This window comes from Xiphias gladius, chromosome 2 (assembly GCF_016859285.1).
Source record: "Xiphias gladius isolate SHS-SW01 ecotype Sanya breed wild chromosome 2, ASM1685928v1, whole genome shotgun sequence".
Taxonomy (NCBI): Eukaryota; Metazoa; Chordata; class Actinopteri; order Istiophoriformes; family Xiphiidae; genus Xiphias; species Xiphias gladius.
In genome coordinates this window covers 2,894,681-2,917,968 of record NC_053401.1, presented here as the reverse complement: position 1 = coordinate 2,917,968, position 23,288 = coordinate 2,894,681, and the positions used below count along the sequence as shown (strand labels likewise).

At 41.7% G+C, this 23,288-nt stretch overlaps 1 protein-coding gene across 1 annotated transcript in view; it reads left to right on the top strand.

The window, feature by feature from the left end:
* plxnb2a.1 (plexin b2a, tandem duplicate 1) overlaps nucleotides 1-23,288 on the top strand; it is a 173,719-nt gene that overhangs the window by 31,316 nt on the left and 119,115 nt on the right. Inside the window, exon 2 of the mRNA XM_040140381.1 lies at nucleotides 22,338-22,395. The gene's annotated coding sequence lies outside the window, so the exon portion shown is untranslated. The remainder of the gene's footprint in view (nucleotides 1-22,337; nucleotides 22,396-23,288) is intronic.

Genomic DNA, 23,288 nt, shown 5'->3' with positions numbered 1-23,288 from the left:
GAGACAAAAACAATTCTGGTTTTTATCCTAGTGGCCAGTATCATCCGTCTGTCCACAGCCTGATTAAGGTTATGTCTCAGATCCAGTTATTTTGAACCTAAATGTGTATTTTAACAGTCCGAGTTTAACTGAGGATGTGGACCTGTTTTGTGCACAAGCACAAAGGGGTAATTCTGGCTAAATCACAGTAAGCATTAATTTGGTGAATTGCAGGTAAAAAAAAAAGTTGTCTAGACCCTTTTAAATATGGTCCTAACTGCAGGTCCACCAAAATGCTGTTGATACTACTGTTACATGAAACCCAGATATCTAGACCTGCAAATGACTAAATCACTGCTTACAGAAATGGTTTTACAACACGGTTTAAAAAAAAAAATTAAAAAAACTCCTGGGGAAAAGTAGAAAAAAGTGATTTTGAGCAGAATAAAGTATCAAAAGTATATTTTTAGTGTTGGTAGGAATCTCGTATTGTTTTTATCGGCTTTCAAAACCCTGAATCAGTAAAATCCAGTTTGAAATTTTGTCAGTTAAATATTTGAAAGCTGATGTTTGTGTTAGTTTATGTGTCACTCACTTCTCTGCTTGTAGTGCGGTTTCCCACGCGGTTTGTCTCTGCACTTGCACAAAGACGCCGTCTTTTCGGGACAGACTCTGTCTGTCAGGCCTGACAGTCTGAGTGGTGATGAGAAGCCCTCCCGAGGTGCTTTACGTGCACGTGTGTGTGTGTGTGTGTGTGTGTGTGTGTGTGTGTGTGTGTGTGTGTTCTGACACTTTCTTTGTGTTTCTTGTCGGGATTTTTCATCTGATGAGTTAAACTGGGACCAGGAGGGAGCATTTGGCACCGACTACTGGATTTGTGTGTGTGTGTATGGGTCAGCTGTCAGGTGTTTGTATTCGTGTGTGCTTGTGTGTTTTGTAGCGTTTATGTCTGCTATTTCCCTCTCAACGTAATTTTTTTTTTTTTTTTTGGTTGTCTGAAAACAGAACAAATGATCTAAATCAATTCTTTTTAATTAAGTATAACATTCCCTTTTCACTACTCTAATAAAAAAAACGGAGATAGCAGAACTAATATGTCCTCTCTGTTTTCATAAACGGGGTCAATATCCCTGAACCATTGTTGTTGCAGTTTAAAATCTGCCATTAGTTATGTTCAGCAAGAAACAGGCCGGTGGAGCAGCTTTCGTTTCATCATTTATGATGTTAAATTGCTCTTAAAATTAATTCCCAGGTGATATTTTAAAAAAAAGCCTTCAGCGCCTTCAGAACTGTAACTTTCCTCTGTTGCACATTTCCCAATTTATCCTCTCAGCTGTTTGCAGCCCTGAACTGGAATCCCCATTAACCTTGAGGCTGAGTCATCCCGGCAAATTCCCATTAACTCTCAGAATGAGTTGTTTTGGTGAATTCCCATTAATCTCCAGCGTCGGTCATTTGTCAGACAACAAAGACGCGTTTGCGGTTGGGTTCGCAACTTATTTTTGGCTCATTTGGGAATAATTTTCTCTCTCTTTCAGAATGACGGCTAAAATGAGGGTCACACAGAGTCAAGTAAACACAACACGCTGCAACAGTAAATTGTGCGAACTCTTAAGGACTAACTGTAGTCACAACACGGTAGAAATATAAGGCAGATGACAAGAAGTGACTTCGAAAAAGGGGGACCACCCTTCACCCGAGAAGGCCCTGAATTCAAATCCACCAGCAGCATATTCTTCCCCTTGTCTGCACTGGTTTCCTTTAGGTGCTCCAGTTTCTTCCCAAAATATTGCAGGTCAGACTAAATTGTGACTGTGAGTATGAGGGGTTGTCTGTCTATATGTGTTAGTCCTCTGATAGACTGCCGACCTGTCCAACGGATCTAAGGCTGAAATATTTTTTTTTGACTGTGGAAAAAAACACTCAAACTGTAATGACCTGTTTAGAAGTCAAAATTTACAGTCTATAAGGGGGGGGGGGCTCTAAAGATCATTGACCTTGACCTACTGCTGCCCTATTAACGTATAAATAAAATAAGCTAAGAAATAAAAATGGGGGAGGTCCCTATGAGCAAAGCTGTGCTAAATAAATAATCACAATATGGAAGCGTCTGGGAAACAGGAAGTCTTTTGGGTTCTCCACTGTCAATGGCAAACTGACCGACGCAGATAAAACGCTGTGCGCGGGCCTTTTGTAAAAGGCAGCTGCCTTACTCTATAATGACAACAACTCCGAAGAGTCACCTGTTGGCTCGCCAATGCGGCCCATTGGCATTGTTTGGCAGCGGATTTTAAGGATGATGACAAAACCGAAGCCATGAAAAAAAGAGAAAAATTCTAGTTGCACCACGATCTCGGGACACATTGGGCAACTGCACGACACCATGAGGGAATTGCAGCCCCGCCAGGCCTAATAGGTTCTAATCTAATAGGTTCTAACCCACCTGAGACCCTGTAAAGGGTATGAGGGTTATAGATAATGGATAGTTGGACGGATGGATGTCTGCGCTTGCTCACAGCGCGAGCTTCATCTCTGCCCCACTAGTTGACCCACAAAACCACACTGGTTAGTTCAGTTCAGTTAGCTTCTTCATATGTCCGCTTCTTTTCACCCTGTTTGCACGGGATGTGCTCCAGCTGCTTTTTCAGCCTCGTGTCTTGAGTCCGTGCTTCAGTTTTAATCAGTTTAGCTGCCTTGTCACGTGGACTTGAAATGCTTTCCTCAGACTTGTGCGCGTACATGAGTCCCCAATCGGCTTTTTAGGATTCAAATCTGTTATCTTCTTCCAACTTAAGCTTGGGACAAACCCGGAGACTTGCTGAATCCCCCAAAGACTGGGCAAACCAGACGTAGAAATTTGCACGGATTTATTTATTTATTTTTTTTTTTTCATAGTCTCGGACAGTCAGGGAGGAGCAGCAACATGACGACTGAAATAGATAAACTAGACAATACACTGAACTTCTGGCCGTAGACAACCCCTCAATTCCTAAAAAAACTTTGTTAGGTTTTTGTTTTAGACCAACAAAAATAGAAACTAGACTATCTAAACTTACTAGATAGCCAGGATCATCTGTTAAGTTGCAGTGGGCAACCGATGAAAATCAAGTGACAATGGACTGGATAAGCCGTTTCCCACCCATCTCACTCTTTCCGTTCCTCTTGCAGCACACACACACACACACACACACACACACACAGTTTCTCCATCTTGTCCCCATCTAGTTGAGTGCCATCATACAGCAGCTCATAGCTTACTGAATAAACCAGGAGCCTTGGAGAGTCAGGAGAGATTAGGTTGCACTCAGAGTTATGTGTGCTGGAGTGGTTGCTTTCTCTCGTGTCTCATGCTCAGTGGTGTGTGCCCATCCACTCGCATTTTGTAACACTAATTTAAGCATGTCCGTGCACCCACCCCCACACACACACACACACACACACACAGGCAGATATATGCAAGGAACCATACGCAGATCTGAGGGAAAGGGCTCGGTTTATGCGAGGGTCAGCGAGCATGTGAACGGAAACGTGGAGTCATCTTTATACAAACAGACGAGTGTCAGAACAAGGGAAGACAGAAAATGGAGGCTGTAGATGCAAGAAGGAGCAAATAGGATGTTGAACAGATTGAAAGATGAAACGGAACTGGATTAAAGGAGAAGTTTATTATGAAAGCGGGGGAAAGACCAGGGGCAACAAATACAAGAAGAGATAGGAATATGGGCAGCAATGTTAAACATCAGGGACTATAAGTCAATTTGAACGCATGAGTTTCCAGTAGTCAGCCTAAGGTAAATGTGAGTGAAAGAGGAACGATGGCTTGAGATGCAGGCTGCAGCTTGGCTGTTTCTTAAGGCTCATTCGTCATCTTGGTTAGTGAGATTTGCCACGGTGATTTTTCCCGACATCCGTTCAGCGGTGGACACAGTTTGCTAGGAAAGAAGAGAAATACAAAGGCCTCCAGTAGCAGCGGGGCCGTAACACCCCCGTTCGCACATGTGGACTCAAAACTAGCCCACCACCTCTTCTCTCTCACGGGTAGGATGCCGATGTTTATCAGTCTGTTCAACACAACAATTTGGCGCCGAGCAAAGTGTCTTGACAGCCACTGGACACACAACTACACCAAACAAAATTGGGTGTAGATATTCGTGATCACCAAAAGATGCTACCTTTTAATTGAAGCCAACATTTTCAAATGTAGTTAAGTTTTTGTTTTTTTTAAATATAGCCCAAAATCCCAAAATTTGCCTCGGAGGGCTTCACAATCTGTACAGCATACGACACCCTATATCTTTAGGCCTTCGGTTTGGAGAAGGAAACACCCCCAGAAAACAGGGAAAAAGAGGGATAAGTTAGTCAAGGATTATAAACGAGAAACATCGCAATCTAATCGCCAGATTACTGGGAAATTTCCTAGGCACCTTCATGCATCCCAGGGGACGATCCCTTTCCACTTTGGACACCGTGGTCAAGTCAAAAGGTTAACTTTGTTCATAACACGTTTAAAAAGTACTGTCCAGACCTCTTTAACATTTCCCCAGAGGATAAATTGTTACGTTTTTGCTGAAATACAAATGTCTGCAAGAAATATCATGATTTCATAAGATGTTTGCTATGAAATTAAACCTTCTGATATCGCTAGCTGGGTTGCCATTATTTTAGCATTTATTAGCTTTAAGAAAAGCTAAATTAGCAATACATCATTTACACCTTTATTTGACCAGAGTCGTTTTTAGTGTTTAGTAATGAAATATTTTCATTATCGTAGTAAAACTCGTACTCAAGCATCGTACTTGGGGAACTGTAACTGTACTGGTAATGAGGGAGTGGCAGATGCTTTCCAGTTCCGCGATTCAGTGAACTGAAACCGGTAAAACTTGGAGTCACGAGCTTGCCGCTCTCGCCCTCTGGCAGTCATTGCCCCACTCTCTTTGATGCTGAGAGGTTTAGTGAACAATGCGGTCTCTGTGGACTATCAGTGGGGCCTTAGACTTTCAGTCTTGTTTTTAATATTTAAAAAAAGATTACCTGCTTATTTAACCACTCGCAGTTGAACTACAGGCTTAAGCTTGAGGTTCGAGGAATAAGTTATCTCTTCAGAATATTGTTTGACGATTCATTGAAAAGTGGTACAGTTCTCCCAGTCGGGTTCAGTTAGGTATTTATATTTTTCACCAGGATATTGTGAGTGAAAATGCTGTCTGGTCATTGGTTGGGGAAACCGTTAAAGGGGCTATGTGTAAGTTTTCTCCACAGCCGGAGAGCGCGGTTTCTCGCCGGGAGCAGGGGGGCGGACGCCACGGCGACTCGCTGTCGGAAAGTGGTGAGCCGGGCCGGGGCCGGGGCTAGCTGGTTAGCATGCTAACTTCAGTAGAAGAAAAGAGGTGATTTTTAAAAAAAAATGGAAGCAAAACAAGAGTTATTACTGGCGTTGCTTTCCACCACTGGAGACAGCCTTTGGCGGGTAAAGGAAGGAAGTTTGATGCTGAACTCATAACGTTCCTTCTAGACTTTTTAATAAACAGAAGTTAATGCTAACGTCGGCTATGTAACGATAGCAAAAAAAACAAAAACAAAAAAAATGCATACAGCCCCTTGAATTGACCTTTTTAAAGGGTTTAAAACTTGATGAGCTACTTATTGTTAATTACCGCTTGCTCGTCATGACCTGCGGGAAAATCTGAATCCTCGTAATCGTCACACGACATCATCATGTAGAGGTATAATTTTTCATAAAACCCACATCATCTCTTCAGGAGCAGTGGTTGGTGAAGAAAGCAGCCAGCGAGAGTCTTTATCAGGCACATCCTGTTCTTTACACGACTTTACAGCTTGTGATCTCTGGAACCCATGAGAACAGGAGCTTAAGTGGGTTTGAAGAATCTTGACAGTGATTGATACCAGCAGGGAGCTCTGAACACAGACCACCCTGCCGGTCCTTATCGCTGACACGTCCGGCTCACGATGCAAGATGTCAGCTGTTGGCGGAGGGGGGGACGTGGTCTGACTTCATGAAGTCAGCGTGACGGGGGAACACATGAGAAAAGTTGTGTTTTGCAAACTTGAGACTATTTCAGACAAGCTCTGTGAAAGAATCTCTTTTGAGAAAAGCTGTGCTTTCTTTGATGCTTAAGAAGAGAGCTGGAAGCAGAAGATTAAAAATTGGACACTTTCAGTCACAGATGATTCATTGAATTAGTCCCACAAACCTCCAGAGCATTCAGCAGTAAGCTGCAGAGAGATGGATGAATAGTTAACATAATTGTTATTATGGTTCTTCTGCTATGGTGCATCTGTCTGTGTACTGTCTCTCTGTTTATTTTTTTCCGGTCTAATTGTTTTTAAACTGCCGCGTTAGAGGTCTCAAAAGAGCAGCAGTTTGAAAGCTTCAGCAGGCAACTAAATTACAACAGAGGAGCTCCATTTTCTTTTTAACTTGAACAATGTAGATTCACCCTTTTTCTCAGTTTAAAAAACGATGTTAATATGGTGACATCGGGGCAGTTTTTTTCTACAAAAAAAAGTGATTAATTGAAGCTGAAGTGTAAAATAAATAAACAGCAGAGAATTGAACGTCAATCCACAGAAACATGGACTTGCAAAGATGAAAAAGCCACGGATTTAATTCCTTTCATTTCAAATCACTTGCTGACATTTTAAGAACATCAAGATTTGGTTTCATCCCACACAGCTTTAGGAAACAGCCCCCCCCCCAAAAAAAATTGAATGCCCTATTTCATTTAACGTTCCATATGACTTACAATCCATCATAAGAACCCCCGAACACAAAAGGACAGAAATGTTGAGTCAAGAATGAAATATTTCACGCACAAGGTAGATTCAGTACTTTACTGGAACCCTCAAGGTCCAGAGCTTTGCAGGTTCTCATTTGGCGCAGCACTACACCTTGGATGGTAAGTAAATCCAATGAACCGCCGTAGAAGTTCAAACCCCACTTCACATTAGACCTGCAGGACTTTTCCTTAAACTAATTCCAATAATTAGGGATATTTTTTTTCATCTCAAATTCCCTTGCATCCGTCCAATGGGCAGCAACGTGTAATAATTTAGTCGACTAATTGCGCACATCCTTAGACTGGACGGAACATAAAACATACTGTTGTGCAATAAGTAGACGGTTGCAGGGCTTTTTCTGGTCTTTTAAACATGGCGAGTGCAGCAGGTTTTCTCAAACGCTTTGTCTCCGTGAAGTTTCTAATCACGTCTCACTTGCAACCCGAGCCTCGTCTCACTGTATGCATCTCAGCCACTATGCCACATTACTTGGCGTCTATGCCGTTCAGAGTGCAAGAAGCATAAATAAAATCTGTTTATACATTAACAATGGGTCTAATTAGTATTTGTAATGGGTAAGGGGTCATTTGTAGAGGCGGACCCACAGGGAATTATCATGCATGTGTTGTCTTTCAGCTCATGTTTGTGTTTTTTGTTTTTTTTTTACGGCAAATTTGCAATTTTGGTTCAGTCTAAGTGCTTTAATCCACGTTATGTCCAGAAGCAGCAGGGAGCTGTTTTCAGCGAATCTTCAGTAAATCTAATCAAGTAATTACCGAATATCAGCAGTACTTTTGAGTTCTAAGAAACAAGACTGCATAATACTGCAGCACTGCAATGTTTTGTCCAATATCCTGGATATATTTATCCACTGGCTCTTACTGTACACTCAGCTTTTATCCACTGCCTGCCCTAAAACCAAGTTGGATGTGCACAGTGCAGCTCTTCTGTGACTAAAGGCGCCGAATAATTTATGACTTTTGGGAGTTTCTCTAAAGTCCAGTGGGTTTTTGTTCCAAAGCCAAAAATCTTATCACAGAGACGGAGTAATGGTCAAGCCACTGGCATTGATCAAGGACCCTATCACCCTCAGCAGATATATCGTGGTAATTTGTCTGCTGTGGAGGCCAGTAGAGAATCTCTGTTATTGCCCCTTTTAAAGATAATAGGCATTAATGAAATATGATGTGTACTTGTGTCCCTTTCTGGAAACGGCTCGGTTGTAAAATTAACATATTGTAAAAAGCCGAGCTTGACTCAGAGAATCTGAGCACAGCCTAAGCAGAACCCCTCAGTATTTCTGATTCAGCCCCAGCCCAGTGGAAGGGATCGAGGCAAACCAAACTGCAATGCTACTGTTTTGTTTTGTTTTGTTTTGTTTTTTTTGTTAAACCATTAACGAGTTAACAGAGGAGGAAGGAAAATGGTCCTGTAATCCTGTAAAGAACTGAAATGGTTTGTCCCAGAAGTTAATCAGCAGAAAATCTGAAAAAGAAGTGTGTATATAGAAATCCAAATAAACAATGCAAAAATGCACCATCTTCAGTCTTACATTTAAAGCAGGTTTTAGACAGTTGGGGATTCATTTTTATTATGTTTCACTCCGGTAATATGATTTAATGTGTTATTTGAAATTGTATTTTTTTAGCACTCAAGTATCCAGCTAACTGGGGATGAGACCATTAGTCTCAGTCGTTGATAAGTCAATCAGCGAAATCTAATGAGAAACTATTTTGATAGGTGATTCATCATTTCAGTCTTTTTTTTTTTTTTGGAACAAAATTGCCAAACATTGACCTGTTCCAACTGAATAGTTTCTTTTTTTTGGTCATGGAGCGTCAGAACAAGCAATCTGAACTTTTTTTGATAATCAAAAAAAGTTATCTTTCAGTAAAAATGCCAAATATTTGCTGTTTCCAGCTTCTTAACTGTGAAGATTTGGTGCTTTTCTTTGCCACACATGATAGTAAAACTGAATATCTTTGAGTTTTTGACTGTTGGCCAGGCAGAACTACAGTAATATTCAGACTGCCTCGTGATTCTTTTATCACCTTTTAATGATGTCTCTGACCTTATTCTGAGTCTTATTTAAGAGAGAAACAGGAGCAAAAAGAGTATTGATCTTCTCCGATTCACTCCCAAACAATATATTTTAATAATTACCTATCAACGGCTAAGATTGTGAAAAATCAGCCTTACCCATTTCAGCGAATTAAGTTTAGTCAGGTCAAACTGGAATTTATCGGACATGGGCGTTGATGTTAACTTTGGATGAGGCAGAAGATATAATAGATCTCAAGATGGCAGTTTAGAAGATTGATTGAAGAACTCGCAGTTACACAATTGGACAGGTAGCACACATAAGAGAGATGAATAGATATTAATATTTATCCAACTTTTCACTCTCCAGTGCCAGATGGCGTAATTAGCTCCAAGTCAACTCATAGCTCATCAACGGCTTTCTCAATAGTCCCAATAGATCAAGATTGATTATTTGATATTAAAAATGTCCAGCACCGCGTTCAGGTACAGTTTGAAAAATAAGCTCAGGGGACACATTGACAACCCAAAAGATGGATTAAATAGTTGGGATATTTTGCTTTTGAGTCTTCCCGCACACTAATGAGTTTCCGAACGGCCGGAGGAAAGACGAGGTCGTGGAGACGGAGAGGATTTAATAAGACCACCAACAGAGAAACTGAGAGTGATGAAGAGCAGGCAGATAGGACTCTGTTTCACCTTCTGAACCTCATTATGGAAATAAGCTACATTGCTGATTGCTTGGCTGCATATGTATTTGTCCCTCCGTACAGGTGTGTGTATGAGCGTGTGCGTCTCCGGCTGATGACTGAGAGATTTGGTCTTCCACGTTGTGCAGAACCAGACCTGTAGCCGTGGTGTAGCGTCTCCCCGATGTTTACTTTTATAATTTTATATTTTAATGAAAACAAATGAGTCAATACACGCACAGACAGAGCAAAAAGGCACCTTTTAAAATTTAATATATCTCATTTAGCTTGTTGAAATCGTCTCTGTTTCCGCATGCGAGGGCTTTTCTGAATAAAGCGAAGAGTTTTACATCTAATGTAAGTGGTTAAGGAGTATTTTAGTTCAGTTAAAGTCAAATTAAGGTCACGTTTTTGCTTTTTCTTTTTGTTTTTCTGCAGCGGTTTTCAGCCGTTAAACAAGTCACATGTTGCAAAGATGTTTATTTTTCCCTCATTTCCAACCAACCAGCTCACCACTTTGGGTCCAGACTTAAACATCTCAACAACCACTGGATGGATGGCCTTGAAATGATGTCCAGCTATTCATGGCCTCCAAGACGATGAATCCTAATGACTTTTGTGCCCCTGTGGTTTTTCCTTTAGCACCATTGTTAGGTTGAAATGAGTGGTTTTTAGAGTCTCGACAGCCGTTGGATGGATTGCCCTGAAACTTGGACATTCTCGTTCGCCTCAGGATGATTCGTAATCGCTGTGGTAATTTCTGATTGGGTTTTTTCGACAAACGTGGCCCCTAGGGATGTTGTACGTTCGGTTGGTCCACCACTTCCACCACCTCCGGACTAAAATATTCGATGGATTCCATGAAATTAGTTACATTGGCATATTAAAATCACCGTGAGCATGTTAGCATGCTGAAATTAACATTTAGCCCCACAGAGCCAATAAACTAGCTGTTGAATCTTAGTCGTGTTTAACATATTAAAACATTGACATTTTTCTCCCGAAAGTTTTTTCATGTCTTCCATTTAAAAAAAAAAAAAAAAGAAAACATTGAGTAAGAGCCGAGACTGAGAATAAAGCGAGGAGTTATGTATATTCCCAAACAGACACATTCTACTGTTTAACACAAAAATTAGAAATAGCAAACCTAATTCTTTTAAATGTATAAAAAGTAGAAAAGCTTTTAGACACTTTTATCTCCACAACACAGCCTCTTTCCTTATCACTGACTCTCCTGTCAGTTGACCTTTGACCTCGGCTTCAGTAGTTGGCCAGTTCATTGTTTGAATTAAGGGTCATGACCCTCAGGCGTCCCCGACCGATCCCTGAAGACTTTTCACTGTGATAGCTTTGTCTCCCAGATAATGCTCAGACATGTGTTCCCTTGTAAAACATGCGCCCCCATGCAGAGCCATAAACTGGGAGGGTAGACGTGTCGACCGTTCTCTGCGGTTTTCTTTGTGCAACAGGAACAGAGGACGGAAACAATTAATATTTTCTTGCTGTTTTTTTTTTTTTTTTTTTTCCTACCGGATGGTTTGAAAAGGAGCCCAGTGTTATACTAAACATTCTGTTGTTGATGTTGTTGATGTACGTCTTTGTTTCCCTTTACTTGGCAGTTATTTTCAGCAGCTTGGAAGTGGCCGCTGGTCAACGTGTCGTCTCAACGGGCTGAGTCTCAGTCACTGTTTCACACTTGTTCCGTCGTCTGACGACAGAAACAGAAAAAAACACAGTCCCCAGCAAACTGCAGCCTTTCCTCCCACTGGAGTAATGTTCGTATAGGAATATGGAATATCGCCACGCTTATCCTTCAACAGTTGGCACGGCATGAAGGATCAGTATTGTTGCCGTGGTTACTTATGTCCTAATACAGGCTAAACGCAGATTTAAAACGATGTTTAAGCTGTTGACCAGGACTATGTTTATGGTTCTGCGTTCTGACACATTAGCAGCTGATAGTCAGTCAAGCAGAAATAACTTTCCTTTGCCTTGGTAGGCTTAAACTTAATACTCGCTGCACTGAACTACAGTTTAATGTTGAGGCAGTTTTAGCGGCACCGTGTCACGCCACAGTGTCCTCGTGTAGTCACAACATGTTTCTACTGGCAGATGATAAGCCATAATAATGCAAAACATCAATGTTTCAAGGTTAAGCTGCTCTATCAACAGTGTGTCAACATCTACATGTTTTGCCTGGTCGCCCAAAAATAAAGAACATCATTATGGTCAAGTTTATTTAAGGTTTCTTTCTTTAGGTCATTGTTGTGGTGTGAATGTTTAGAAGTTGCCCTTCGCTTGCTCGTTCCCCAGCTCTATTTCTTCATGTTGGGTTTTTTTTTTGGTGTCGGAGTCCAGTCCCCTGTACAGTGCATGGGAGAAGGGAAAAGCCCCCGCGGTCTCCGAGGAACGCTGCATGGCTGTGGTGTGACGTCGTAGGAGTTAATTAAGAACAGACTTAGTTCTCTGTACGACTGCAAAGGACAAATGACCTCCTCCTGTGATTTTATTTTTACTTCCTCGGTCTGCTTTCTCAGACAGGCCTTTCTTTCTGTTATTATTATTTTTTAATTATAATTTAAACAACCAAAGAACCAGATAAAGAACAGGCGTAACACTGTTACACACAAAAAAACATACAGCAACTTAGACATAACATCTTATACATACATACTATATATGTGTGTATGTGTAAGTAAAAAAATCTTATGGTGACCAAAACAGTGACTGGCTGTGTTCAGAGCGGGCCCTCATTAAGTCCCAGGGTCCAGTCTGCCTGACTGGCAGGCAAGCCAGTGAGATAACCCCACGTGCGCAGTCTTAGATCGTATAGTGTCCATTTTTAAACCAAGTGAACAAACTATTGGACATGGTTTGATGTGCGTATCAAGAACACTTTATAACATCGGTTTTAGACGCATCGGCCCCGAAATGTCTTTGCCGGTGGACAACGCCACGACGGCTGCAACCGCGTACCCTCCGCATCACAACCATACGAGCGTAAGTTAGATACTGTACAGTCAAGTGCCTGCAATAAACTTGGTGTAATGTTTTTTGATTTTGCAAAGCTCTATATCTGATGCAGTTTGATAGCCTTGTAGCACTGTGACCTGCTTTGTCCATTGTGTTGGACCAACACCCTTAACACCCTTTTTCTTTTTATAACAGGGAAATTCTTCCTGGCTGTAGAGATCTCTGGCTTATCTACGAGTTTGAAAAAAAAAAAAAAAAATCGAAGGGTAATTCTACACAAAAGAAAGTAATCAGCAGATTAATTGATAATGAAAATAATCGTTATTTGCAGGTCATATTAGCCAGAGGTTCGCTCCTCAACCGAGCTGTAATGTCAGTCCACTGTTATAACCGTATAAGCTACGATCAGCCGCACGTTTGTTGAAATCGTGATTAAATTTAGTCTCAAGTTCCATCACCACATGTGACCCAGATCCACCAGCTGTACCTTTTTTTCCTCCTCTTTAGGATTTGTGCGGGGCTATGAGCTGTAAAAGAAACAAATACAAAACCACACATATTTCTTTCTTTTGCCACTTTGCAGCTCCTAACCTCTGCTGACTCATTCCACGTCTTTTTTGCTCAGACCGTGACTTTGTTGCCTTTTCTGTTTGAGGATTATGGGATTTTCTTTTTTTTTCCTCCTCGGACCTGAAGATACACAACAGAAACGGCAGAATCGGAGTCAGAGGCTTTAAACGTGCACCGTATGATGTGTGATGCACTGGTGCGGTCAGACATCGTGTTTTGATGACACTCCTGCTTATTCTTGCATCAATACGCCTGCTTTCATGTATGAAAGAGAACAGTGTTTGTTTTTAGAAATCCTTGTTTTCCCCCTGTATGACTGAGTCAGTTTTAATGACGGCCTTTTCTTGGTCTCGCATGAAAGACAAAAAGTCTTTGTTTTTACATTGGCATGCAACTGTGTGCCAGTGGCAAACACAGAGGGAGAAATGTTCGGTGGCATGTTGATTTGCTGTCTTTATCATCAAAGAAAAAGGAGTTTTTCCACAAGTTTACCGTTGCTCTGAAGTGGGTTACCAGTGATCTGCTCTGTGGAAACTAATCACACTGGGCTGTTTATTGATTTGGAAGTCTTTTGGTCTTTTTCTTAAAAGAATAGCTCAAGAGTTTTAAGGAAACCAAAGAGATCCGTCGGTCCCCTGTAGATTTGTGGTCCCCGTGCTCCGTGCTCACAATCTGATACTCCTATAGCGAGTCCTAAAAGGTAAATAGAATTATCAGAAAAATGATAGATGCCTGTTAATTGTTTGATTGTTTGGCCCGTATCTTTAAAATGATCTACGAGCAAAAAACCCAATTCTGTGATGTGTCTAATAGGTGTTTGATTTTTTTTTTTTTTTTTTGATAATCCGACTCACTGGAACAGCACAATGTACGTTTTTAAAGGCTGGATCTTTCTCTCTTTCTTGACCTTCCCCTCCTTCCTTCAGATTCACCCCTGAGTGAATCTCACCTGACCGGTAATCTGCTCCCCATGGTCACGGAGGACTGTTGATCAATGTTGTGGTATTTGGAGCTTTTTTGTAAACTGTGGTTTACAATTGATTTCTGCTGGTGGATCCTTGCGAGATAAAGATTATGTGCAACATGCCAGACATTGTTCATCATTACACATCTTTTGTTAAAGGATATCTTTAGGAATTGACAATCATTTTCTATCAGCCGTGTCCTCTCCAAAGCAGCAGGAAAGAGGTTATTCTGTTATTACAATTGCACCGTTACATAACAGATACTCACATAATCTATGATATTATACAATAACTGATGTCGACCTTTTGTAACTAAGTCACCAGATGTCTATGGGACTGGGTTATGCTTTGAATGATGATTATTGCAAAAAGGGATTGTGCTTTCCTAATGGACTAGTCAACTAAAGGGCATTATTTATGAAGAGAATGTGAATAGATCAACACTTATTTTCGCTGACAGGACAGTTTGTTTGTTTGACTCACTGCAGATGGTCAGCAGAAAGCCTCTGTGGAAGGCAACACTGTATTTATTAGTCACTCACTCACAGTTTGCCTGAAAAACATTAGTCAGTAACTTATCCAGTTTACTGTAAAATACGGGGATATGCGGTCTGTATTACATAAGTTCTGGTTCTGCGGTGGTGAGTGCAACCAAAACCGCAAACAAAACCTGTCCTCACACACGAAATCCGATTATAATGTCCGCCGGAATCCGTTCAGGTGCCCGTTTCCCCACCGAGAACCAGGGTAGTATTAAAAATCTCAAACACACACGCACACACGAATGTAATCCATCAAAACTGTGTCGCATCCATCAAGTCGGAGGTGAACGCCACCGACTGCATGTTGGGTGGAGGTGATGCAGCATTTGTAACCTACCCTGGGAGAATCTTCATTTCTACATCTGTATATTCCTTCTGCCGCTCTAAGCGTGAACTTCTCGGACATTTTCACCACCGTAGAAAATCAATAGTACTCTGTGGAAAATTCTCAAGTGAGGTAATTACATTTGTGTCCTGCCCATACACTCTCCCCTTGCTCTTCATGTGAACACGAGCCCTTGTGCCTGATAAGCCAATAAAACGTGAAGCTGTGAGGGTGTATTATATTCCCCGACCGGGCACCAGCAATTTTCCTGCGCTCCTCGTGTCAAAGACGCACATTGTTCGGCTCCAGGTGTTGAAAATGCAGGAAGGAGGCAAAAAAACACTTGCGCATATTTGCATGACTGAGCACATTGTGCTGTAAAGGGGCAGGGATTGTGTTGACGACGGGTCATTTTTCAGGATTGCTTCGGTGATTTATTGATGAATCGGCCCCAGAATAAACCCGAGCGAGGCCGTGTTTCCAGTTTCACCACGCTGGCGGATAGAGCTCGGTTTGCGTACGTGAAAATACTGGCTGGTGTCACAGCTTTTTTATTCCTCCGAGCACTGCGACACGGGATCTGGGACATAGGACCGATTTGACCGTGGGATGTATCGGTGGCCTCTGGCTCCGTCCATGTGGTCTCAATATCCTTGGTCCCGATATGATCTGATATGTCCGTCGCATATGATCTCTCTCCTCCCTCCACGTGTCCCGATGCTCTCCACTCCCAGCTATCTGAAAGATCGTAATAAAAACCGCTGGCCACGGTTAACAAAAGCGTCATGTTGTTACAGTATATTACTGCCACATGTCCAGGCTTTGTTGCGATCTACTTGTTATTTTGGAGACTTACAGGGCCGCTGCAAAGAAAGTAGTTTTGAGCATCTGACTCTGAATCCACAGCAGAAGTAAACTGTCAGCAAAGTTACACGATAAAGTTACATTAAATGACAGCTGAATGGGTGTCGGTGTGTCTGGCAGCATATTCCTAATGGAAGCACAGTGTGCCATTTCGGTGCTGGGAAACCAGTGTGTTTGCAACCAAAGGGAAGCATCACATTTGGCTCCAATCTCTGCTGTGTGTGTGTGTGTGTGTGTGTGTGTGTGTGTGTGTGTGTGTGTGTGTGTCTGTGTGCCTGTGTGTGTCTGGTTTACTGAACCTGGTTGAGCCACTGCATTCAGAACTCTTCAAAGGCCCTGCCATAAAACCTCAGGATCTTAATCGGATGCTGTTCAGACTACACATTGTAATTATGTCCCAACAAATTCCTGTCTACATACTCTCATAGTAGAAACTCTGTGTGTGTCTGTGTGTGTGTACGTGTGTGTTTTTGTTTGTCTGTTTGTTTGTTAGTTGTTGGGTGAAGAGTGGTTGTTTTTGTGTACAGTTGATGTCTCTTTGGGGTTTTATAGGCTGCATGTTGTATCACGTTAACATTGTGTTTAGGCTACTGATGTTTGTGTGCGATGCTGGTGTAATATCTACAAAGGTGTGTGTGTGTCTGTGTCTGTGTGTCTGTGTGTCTGTGTGTCTGTGTGTGGCTTATCTTTTCCATGCTCTTCTCACCAAGTTTCTTTGGTCTCAATTGGATGTGAAAGGAAATCCCATGTCTGCAAGGCTTCCACTACAGGCACAGACCTGTGTGTGTGTGTGTGTGTGTGTGTGTGTGTGTGTGTGTGTGTGTGTGTGTGTGTGTGTATAAAGCCTTTACCATGCCACAGCGGATTAACCAAACAGTTTGAGCAGTAACAGTGAGGCTGTGAAGGAGAGATTCAGAGTGAAAAGCGGAGCATGAACCAGATAGATGATGAGAGGAAGAGAGAGAGAGAGTTTAAGATTGATGGGGAAAGGCTTTTAATTCCAAAACACAACACATTTGGCTTAAGGAAAAAATAAATTCCCAGTTCCAAAACAGATTAACACACCCTCAGTGTGTCTCCTTTTTTGTGAGCTACACCCTTACAGTAACTGTCACATTTCTGCGTTTTGTGTTCGAGATAAGGCGATCCCTTTGGAAACGTTGGCGAGGAGAATACAAAGGCTTTCTCAGACTAATACTAATGCATTGTTGCTGTGTAATTTCATCACTGCAAATAGCTGATAATTGTTGTTTAACTCTGTCTTTTAAGCACCAGTTACAAAATACCTGCCATAAATCACTACTTACAGTACAGAACTGTGTTTTGCCACGATGGTGGCGAAAGTGTTCGGAACAAACTGACAGTACCGGAAAAAAACGCCATCGCCGTTTCCCAGAGCCCAAGTTAAGGGCTTAACGTTGTTCGATTTATCCGCCCTTCAGACAGAAACCCAAAGATTAAAAAAATGTACAGTAATATAAAAACAGAGAAAAAAGCAGCAGATTCTCACATTTGAGAAGCTGGAACTCGAGAACGACCAGCCTTGGATCGACTAATCGCTTCGGCTCTAGATTTTTATTTTTTATTTTTTTTCGTTTCCGGACCAGCTGCCGTGATTTCACACTTGAAAATTCCGAAGACCAATGACCGCTCGGCGGTCACGATATTCATCCAAATTTGCGTCAAAACACTTGACCTTGTACTTGAGTGAGAAACCGTCCATTTTCCACTGTCTAGCCGCCTAAAGAGGATTGATACTAATCCTTGTGAAAACTCAATGGGGGAAAAAGAAGTGAAAACTGCGGCCTGGCATCGGAAGGCAGCGTATCATGCATCACTGAATGGAATTAGATTGAGATGTTGCATTGGAATAAATTAAAAGTATTATTTTTAGAAATCGGTCAACAGATAACCAGTCTAACCAGTTAGGCGTTGATTCTGTTAGATCAGAAAGTCACATACAGTGGCTATGTTCACACATTAGTTAAACATACAGTGAAGTTTCATAATGTTTCATCATTAATTTGTACGCTGTGATGCTGTTTTCTTACCTCCACCTGGCAGCCGCGCGCCTTCTCCCCGCTGCTCAATGAGGCAATCGACTCGACACGGGAGTCATTACAGTGAGAGAAAGCTCCGGCGCGCAGCCTTCGGCTCACTGTGCCGCCCCTGCTCTCATAACTGGCATTTCTCAGATAAGAACCAGCCAGCAAAACTGATTTACAAGGATCCTCTCCTCCCTCGGTATGAGCGTGTGAATGAGAGACTGTGTTTTCCTTGATTTAGAAGACTCAAAGTGTAATAAACTATCATGAAATACTCCACCAGCAAAAAAAAAAAAAACGCATCAAGCTGCAAATCACATCACAGCATTCAATGCTAGTTCTCCATCTGTCACACAGCAGAGGTGCATGTGTGTGTGTGTGTGTGTGTGTTTACACTATATGTAGGTTTCAGTTTTTCCAGGGTGTGTATTATGTCTATTCTCTGGTGTTCCTGCAGCGTATAGGGTTGTATATGTTTACTTGGCTCCCATTTCTTGACGCTCTCGTCCCCCCCCCCTTTCCCTCAGCAACAGTCATTTGATACGGGCATCAATATTAGAGGGGCAGGGAATTCCAAGAATGCAGGCGTTAACGCCGTCTTTTATTGGATTTTCAGCCCGCCGGGGCATTTCTGAATACCATCGGAGCCTCCTGAAAGAGTAACTTAACCCTGAGCTGGAGGGCGTTCATTTCACCCACCGCCTCAGGTCGAGAGCTTCAACCCTGACCGCACCCGACACAGTGACGTCACAGTGCACCGGTCCCGCCCTCGTTGCACTTGTCTCGTGGGTGATGTGTTGGAACTTGTGAGCAAACAGCTGTAGTTACAGAGGAACATTGACGCTCATTTGGATGGAGGATTGGATGAGTTAAGACGCCCCGATTGATAAATGTGATTAACTGTTATGGGATTGATTTTTAAAAAACAAAAAAAAAAAAACGACGCCAAAATATACAAGTAACAGTTCGCTGTTTGTTTGGTTTCTTCCTGTGAGCAGGGTAAACTCGACCCTGTTTGGAGGGAGAAACAAACACTGAGACTCTGGATTTCCAAATTAAATCTGAAGAGTGCAAAGTAACATGCTAGTAATTCAACAAGTAAAAGGCTATTTGGCTGCTTTTTTGTGATGTTGTTGCCGCAGACGTTTTGTTATCTGTCGTGTGTTTTGCTAGTCATTTTTGCACATTTGGGTGCTGTAATTTAGTTTATGTTTGTTTTTGTTTTTTTTCATGGACATTTTTCCTTTTGGGAGGTATTAAAAGTGCGTAAATATCCCTTAAATTTGTGGGGTTCTTTCAACATGTCACCCTCTCTGTCCTACGTAGGTTTTTGTTTTTGCTGCTGCCCGTTGTCAGCTATCTATTTAGGGTAAAAGCATCATTAAATCATTAAATCCGTACTAAAAGACGGCCCGAGCTCTTCTCTAGGGTTTTAAAGCTTTGGTGCAATTTTTGAAGGGGGGTTGGAAAATTGGAGGAGGTGAAGTCCATGGTGCTTTTCATAAAATAAAGACAGTAAATATCTCAAAGATGTAATCATCCTGTCATCCTGTCCTCTGTTACAGGCTGTTTAATTGAGGAAAGAAATTACTGTCGCAGTTATTACCTCCGTGGGACTGAACTGTTCTATGATTCGATTCTAAATAGAAAAAGTCAAATCTTCCCCATATGGGTCCGGTGGACTCTTCAGGGAAATACACGAAAATGTATAAATAGCCCCGCTACAGAACACAAACACTCATTGTTCAGACGAATGACATTTTTTAGGCCAATGAGATACAGAAACACCAACAGCCACTGCTCGTGAATGCTGGCGAGTTTAGTGAGTCCCAAGGACATTCGGTGCTGCGCTGCAGAAGGTTGTATTTTCCACTGGATGGATGCAGGATCGATTGGCAGATGGTTGGATTAATGCATAATATCCAGTTAATTAAAGAGTGAAGATTTTAATATCCTTCCAGCCTTTTTTTTTTTTTTTTTCTCCCCCCCCTTTCTTTCAATAAGTAACTTCGATTCTGAAAGGAACAAAATGTTCTCCACCTGGAAATGTAGTATATGAGAGGAGTGGACGTCCAGAATAAACAATGAATCTCAATGGAAATTATTCATTCCCCTTTCCACTTATTAGTCACTTTGTTGTATTAGATTTAGAGCAGCAGCAATTAATCAAAAAGTCAATCTACAGAAAATGAATCAGCAACTATTTGGATAATTAATCATTATAGTAATGTTACGAGCAAAAACTCCAGACATTCTCTGGTTCCAGCTAATCCTCTGTGAAGATTTGCTGCTTTTCCTCTGCTTTATATCATTTTAAACTGAATATCTTTGGGTTTAGACTGTTGGTCGGGCAAAACAAGTAATTTACAGACACTTGGAGCTCGAGATTTTCTCTCTGTTTTTAGGCATTTTGAAGAAAAAGTCCCCACTGCACTGCAGGTCAGACAAGCGGGGTGCAGTTAGTTGGATAATCACCGGGGGCTAGATGCATAAAACTCTGCGTAGATGCTCAACTAAAACTGTGTGTACCCACAAAGACAGAAAATATGCACAAGCATTCTTTAAGATTTATAAAGCCCCATGTTCGCCCGATTCTGTTTTTACAAGTCTTAGTCTTTGTTGAACTGGGCGCGCATGCAAAAGCCTCAATTCCACTCCCACACTGTAGACATGCCCTTAAACATCTGTTTGCATAAACCATACTTGATACTATACTGCAAAAATACTAACACCATCAGTGAAATTTGCAAGCATCTTTGGAAGTAAAACAATGTTTCACTGCAGTGTTGTTTCACTCACCTCGGCGCTCGCATTCCCACTGCACATTGTTCTTTTATAAATACCAGTTTATGTGTGGGTAATGTAGGGTTTCAGTTTTACCCACACGAATCTGCATTGATATGGTCTGGGGCAACGTTACCATTATGAGATTGCATTTTCCACTCGCTCGAATGAAACGAAACCGTGACACGTGTCCAGGAAGGGAACAGTGAAGCTGAGACAGTCTAAACGTTTTTTCTAAAATAAAGATGATCCGTGTCTCGCAAGGTGGTGTATGAACATCCCAACATGATATCGGGCACGGACCAGAAGGAGAACACGATCTCAAAGGGAAAAAAAATCCCAAATAGACGATTTATTAAGTGAAATTAGGACGGTTGGACATTTCATCAGATTTTCATCACGTCTTCATCAAGTATTTTTCAACATGTGACCATGAAGGATCGTATGTAGACAACGGATTTAATACGGGTTTGAATCTCAGGTCCTGTGTGTGTGTGTGTGTGTGTGTGTGTGTGTGTGTGTGTGTGTGTGTGTGTATGTGTATGTGTGTGTGTTTTTATATATATATATATATATATATATATATATTTAGACCTTCAGTAAATGAACATCACTTCATGAAGATGTTGTTATACTTGCTCTGAAATATGTTATCTTTTTATTATTACGCAGCTTTGGCAAGAGTATTTGCTTTTTGAATATTCTCTGATTTCATTTTTACATCATGGCCAGCCAGACCAAATTTTGAACATCAATTTTTCCCCTGTATTCATTTTATATACACTGTCTGCAGTAGGCCTTCATAGTAAAGCAGGAACCGTGGTGCCAGATCCGGTCTTCATCTTGCCCAGCTCTAGCCTGCTGTTCTTTCTTTCAAGGTTTTTACCGTTTGCTGGCTGCTTTTGAATTGAAGTGCAATTCCACTGTATGAAGTTTGATGGAAATTGCTCCCCTGAAATCAGTTTAATCAGTGGTAACCCTGAAGCATTGGACATCGTGTTAATGTGAGGTTGATCGCAGTGCCGGACCGTGGGGTCAAGTGGCCTGACTCATGGGTGATTGGTGGTGTAGGTGCTTGATTAGTCGGGTCCAGATTACACGGACCCCTAAAGTCTGATTAGACTGTGTCATAGAAGAAGTTTGAGGCTCAGTGTTGCCTACATTAAGTGCAGTTGTGTGTGTGTGTGTCCTACTTTGTCAAGTACGTTCCCCTACTGACTCTTTCAACAGAGATGTTGTGTGGGAGTTGTCTCCTCTGAAGCGGACTTCTCCGCTCTCCCTATCTCCTCAGTTTTTAGCTGTTTTTCTCTGCATAATTAACCTTCCTTCAAATGACAGTTTGTACCTCATGGCTCCAATTTCGCTAATTTACATGTTTAAACTCTAATTGACTGCTCAGGCTTACGAAACTCTTACAAAACCCCATGGGAGGATTCTTATAAAACCCACATTTCGGCTAAAAATAATTTCCTGAGGATTTCAGTCAGCAGTGATGTTTTTAATGTTCAAACAGTTGCTGTTTTCATTTTCAGGCCCTTAGTGTGTGTGAATATATTTATGGTCAGTTTTAAAAAAGTTCTTTTGTACATTGTGAAGGTGTAAACTTTGGAAAAATTGCTGTAGAGAACCCCCTGTTTAAGAAAAAGTTTAAAAAAAAAAGTATAATGGATTTCTTTGTTTGCGCGAGTAATCTTGAAATGAAACTAAAGACAGTTTTAACCAAACTACAGAATAACGAATGTAACTTTTGTGTTTTTGTTTAGGAGAGAAGAGTGGGGAGGTTCATGTCAGCAGAGTCCAACAGGACTGAACACTGAACAGGTGAGGACGGAAAATGTTGTCGAGCCCATTTTGTCTTCCCGACTTGATGCGTTTTTATCTCCTCTGAAACTGGTGCTTTTCTTCACAAATGATATTTTTACATCTCAAATCATCTGTTCGTCTCCCCCACGAGCCATGAGATGGAAACATGGAAAAACAATGAGCCTCATCCTGCCAACAATAGGCGTAAACAATTCCAAACCAATAAATAACACATTTCCCAGAGCAGGAGCGACGTCTTTGAAGGCCTCGTTTTGTCCGGCCGACACTCTAAAACCCAATAATACTCCATTTACTTTAACATGGGCCAAAGAAAAGCAGGAAATTCTCACATTTGAGAAGCTGGAACGAGGAGATCTCCTGCATTTTTGCCTGAGAAATGACTTGAGTGATTAATCAATTTTGAGGTCCAAGAGCAGAAACACATTGATCTGACGATAAAATTGTTTTGTTTTTTTTTTTTTTAACACTACAAGTGCTGCTGGAGTTTCGACGGCTCCAGACACACTCCTTTCCCCATGCGCCGATGAAGTAACTGAGGCTGTGCCCGGATTCCCCGTTCCGCTTCGACACCACAGCTCATGACAGGATACCCCTTAAACCTAACGACTGAATTCGTCCTCAGCCTCAGCTGTACTTTGATATTGTTCCCAAAACAGGTCAAATGTTTTTATAGTACAAAACACAAGTCAGGCCGTGTACCTCCCCTACCTCCTCCAATCAAACTTTGAAGCTCTCTCAAACCTCCAGCTCCTGCACATGACTAAGTAAGTGGGTGATGACGCGCTGATGATTACCTACTTGGGTTAATAAACGGCGCCTTGTTGTTGCGGGCGTGACAGACAGTGATTAGGACACGGCACACGGACACCATGACGGGTCGCGTAAAGTTA